Genomic DNA, 4543 nt, shown 5'->3' with positions numbered 1-4543 from the left:
CCTCACAGCAATAGTCCACTAAGACACATGACCAGAGGCTAAAGGCTAGGCCAAAAGATGAGCATCCTACAATTCTCTTTGAGGTCATACAAATGACAAGACTATCTACTAGCTCCCACATTTTAAAGTTTTCATCACCTCCTAGTAACACTACACACTGTGGCCAAATCTTTCATACAAGGCCCTTTGGGGAAACATTCCAGATCCAAACTGTAGCAACAATAGAGCTGCCTATCCTTATGCAGATCATGACCCCTACAGTTTCCAGGATGTTCCCCAAACACTGTGATTCTTAAAAGATACATAGAGAACTACTCAGAGGGAAAGATTGAGTTTGGGGGAAGGGAATGGGTGTAGACAAAAGTTCTGGAGCATCAAGAGTTTTATATGACACTATCCCATAAAGAAACTGACTATATAATTTTTCTATTTCAGTCAGATGACTAATGTTTAATTAGAACAGATTCTTAAGAAGTGTTTAAAAGAATCTATAAACCAGCATTATCATTGATTCAATGTATCCTATGTATTACCTAATGGGCCCACATATTTCAAAAGTTGGATGAAAAAATAAAATCATTACTTTAAAGAGAAATAAAGGAATTGAAAATGATAAGATGCAGATGTCTATCATGACCTTCTTAACTTTCTGAAACAAACAAACATAAATAAATAAAACAACTAGTCTCTTTTATATAGACAAGGTTGGGACTAGGGACATGCAGAAACTTTAATGGCACTCTATACCTATGTGTTTCAACTGGACACCATTACAATATGCACCACCTTCCTCCATGAAGTTATTATGTTTTCACTCTAATCATTTCAGGGGTCCTTGGAGAATCACTATACCATCCATGCTCTCTGGGCCCAAATTTTCCTGGATCATCCTAAACACAGTCTTTGAGTTTTATTTTGCCATTTCTTTTCAAGTTACAACATGATATCATCGTGTTGATTATGGTCAGCACTGTGCCTAAGGTTTTAGAACATTATGTTTATACAGAATTCGTTTGCAAATATACAATGCCATATTCCTACAATATATGGGGATGACCAAGCTCTACAAATGTTCTATGAAAATAGATATTGTATATGGTTCTTGCTAGCAGAAATGGATGATCATGGCTACTTCTGCTTGCTGGTCTTCTGTAAGAAAATAAAATGGCAACAGTGTAAATGAGTTCTGCTATTAGTGATTCCCCTACAGCCAAATTAGGAAAAATATGTACATAATCTAACAAGATTTCTGCCAAATGAGACCTAGTCAAGCCTTTGAAGTAAAACAAGTTTCGTATAAGGTGTTGCTGTGTGGGTTACACAATATTCAGAAGCATAGTGTATAAGATAGATAAGAAAATAAGAAATTGTTTATCTTTGAAAATTGATTTACTGAAATATTTTGAACCAATTTATTCTCCAAGAAATATAGAACATTATGTTTTCTTCCTCTTACCTCAAGCTATAAGAAGTTTATCTGGAAAAACAAAACAGAAATGTTATCATGTTCACATGAGCCCTTAAGAAACATCCTTCCTTTAAATGATTTTCCCAGAGTTGAATTTAATTAAGTTTAGAGTAGTGAACTTAGGCACAAAAGTATGAATGCAAATCAAATTATTGTCTAGACGAAGGCATCATAATATTTCCCCTTACAGCTGTATCCTGCTTTCAATGTTTCAAGAAAAGATTTACCTAAATCAAATTTCCGATAATCAATCACACTGCAGAATGCACAGAGTGACTTTGTTATTTAAAGGACTGTCCCAGAGTGACTTGCAAGAATAATAATCCTTGGTGACATCGTAATCTTTAACTACTTTCACTATTGTATAAATCTGCCTTTACATATGACAAATCTGCCTGAAGAGATGTCTACTCAGAAATGTTGAAAAGTGTGTTAATATTATCAAGAGGGTTGTTTATCCTCCCTACCATTGTGTGACCTTATCAAATACTCTAAATAATCAAAATAACATGAGAAAATGTATGCTATGTTATACTTCAGAGATTTTAATCTATGCTCCAGAAACACCCTTAATTTTGTCTCTGGTGGGGTGATCAAATGATTGGAATGTATGGTATAGCAAAAGCCTTCTATAAAGTGGTTATTATACAAGCAGTAGGCATGGAATGGGAGTGAAGACCAATGTCCCCAAGAATATGCATCCCATGATAGGAACATCCCATTAGGTATCTCTCATTAGTGACAAATAATGTCAAACCAGAACCAAAGTCTTAATCAAATGTAAGTGTTTGGGGGACATTTTGAACCAAAATATTCCACTCTCTTTAACTATGCAAACCCATAAGAAACACTGCTCCAGATGAAAGAGTTCATTTTCTTACTCATAGCAGTTAAGAAAACATCAGAACATGTTACAACTTCAAAGGTATGTGACTTTCGGGAGAATTTCAGGACCCAAGGACTTGCTGAGGGTTGAATATTCTCAGAAAATTGGAATAATTTTGATTTTTGTTTTGTGACTATTTTTCTTATTGTTTTAAGTAATTTTCATTTTTTATTAATATTAAATGTATGGGTGTTTTGTCTGTGCATGTTTATCTGTGCATAACATGCATGCAGTGCTCCTGGAGGGCCATAAGATCAAATGGGACTGAACTATATATGGTTGTTAGCTGCCATGTGGGTACTAGGCATGGGAACCCAGGGCTTCTAGTGGAGCATCAGGAGCTCTCAGCTACCACTGAGTCATCATTCTTCTCATCCAGAAGGCTAAATCTAAACTGTGATGCACAGGGAAGCAGCAGGAACACACACTGAACAGGAAGGGAAGTGCTTGACAGCTTGGACAGTATTACGTATGGTATTGGAATGCTCTTGCTGTTGTCTTTCTATGCCATGAGCACATAATGAAGAGATGCTGTGAGAACGGCTTAAGTCCATGATGGAAAAATCAAGTCCTGACTGCGACTATAATCAGGAGAAACAATGCTAAGTGTTTACTGGGGGATCATACCAGGCCAGCTCCTGGATGCCAGTAAAAAAATTTCTCTTTCTCGCCTTAAATGTGTGAAATCTGATTAGCATTTCACTAAAATAATTGCAACAATCAATTCTGTACAAAATATGATGGAATACATGCTATCATATTTATTTTTATTTACTCATGCTATTTATTCACAGACAGGGTTTTACTATGTATCTCTGGATGGCCTGGAATTTGCACAGCTCCACCCATCTCTGCCTCCGAACAAAAACACACTATCATTTTTAAAACATAAAGTTTGCAAGTTTGTGTGCTTAGTTTATTTGTGCAGGACGCTCAATATGACCCCCGCTGTTTTTATGCATTGATGCAATGCATTTTCATCCATCTTACTCCTGAATGTCTCATTAATTCTGCATTTTCCAAGACATTCTCACTTCACAAATCCATCTTCTGTCTTGCAGAAACCCTAATTTCTCAAGTTGGAAGTTGTGAATTACTATCACTCTAATTATAAATCCCTTCATTACAAGATACCTTAATTCATAAATCATCAAAAATATTATATCCTTATTTCTTGTAAGGTATATATTTTGTCACATTTTAAGCAACTTGATTTCCCCATGATTAATATCATGTTATTTATTTAGTAATTGTTCACATTTATTGAGTACTATGTCCCATGCTACACTATAATAAAAGCTCTGAATCAATCCTTTCACTCTACTCTTAGTGATCAAGTTTGTGCTTAGAGACACTATATAGAGCTTCAAGTCTCAAAAAGATAAGCAAGAATAGAATTGAACACAGAAAATTTCCTGAGCCCAGTTCTTGAAGCACTATAAAATTCTGGGTCATATACCCTGGGAAACATGCAAAACTATAATATAACATTTATTTATTTATTTTCTTAATATTTCACTAAAATTGCTTTATGGTCCTTTTGATAATATTTACTTGCCAGGGACTATAATAAAAATAAGGAATGTTTTGGAAGCATAAGTGTTGTACTTGTACAGGGGATATTGCTAATCTTCTCTGTGTTGCTGCAAGTAAAGTATATGTGCTGTCAATGGAAACATTATTATCCCTAGATTCCAATATTTAAATTGTTATGAGCAAAGTTATATGTAACAGACCGCATAGACTACAAGGCTTCAGAGAAAAGAGGAAGCTTGTTTGAGGAAGAGTAAACTAAAGTGCCTTCCTATGCAGAGAATGAGAGAGACATTGAAGGTTTACAGAATTCTTAACTTTCTTGGTCAAAATTCACATTTGACATTCCAAGATAAAGATTAACTCAATCAGAAAAGAAGGATATTTTGGACTGAGGAAAATGTTCATGAACAACTGCATCCAGAATCAATGTAGAAAATAAACATAATAGAAAATCACATGGACACAACAAAGATTGTCCTAAAATCTAGAGGAAAAATTAGAAATTCATGCATAGGAGAACCTCCAATAAATATGAATTCAGAAGAGGCTCTCTATGATACATTATAGTGAAGATGTTAAGTAGACAAATTAATAGTAAAAGCTGTAAAGGCAAAATGCCAATTCACCTACAAAGGTAGAATAATATCAGATCT

The 4543-nt window shown here is 34.8% G+C and overlaps 1 non-coding gene across 1 annotated transcript; it reads right to left on the bottom strand.

The window, feature by feature from the left end:
• Positions 1-3925: 3925 nt before the first annotated feature.
• On the bottom strand, positions 3926-4033 carry LOC115031349. Its single transcript, XR_003836990.1, has one exon. It is a non-coding gene; the product is annotated as a U6 spliceosomal RNA (small nuclear RNA).
• Positions 4034-4543: the final 510 nt, after the last annotated feature.

This window comes from Mus caroli, chromosome 6 (genome assembly GCF_900094665.2).
Source record: "Mus caroli chromosome 6, CAROLI_EIJ_v1.1, whole genome shotgun sequence".
Taxonomy (NCBI): domain Eukaryota; kingdom Metazoa; phylum Chordata; class Mammalia; order Rodentia; family Muridae; genus Mus; species Mus caroli.
The sequence above is the reverse complement of the archived record's forward strand: the minus strand, read 5'-3'. Positions and strand labels throughout refer to the sequence as shown.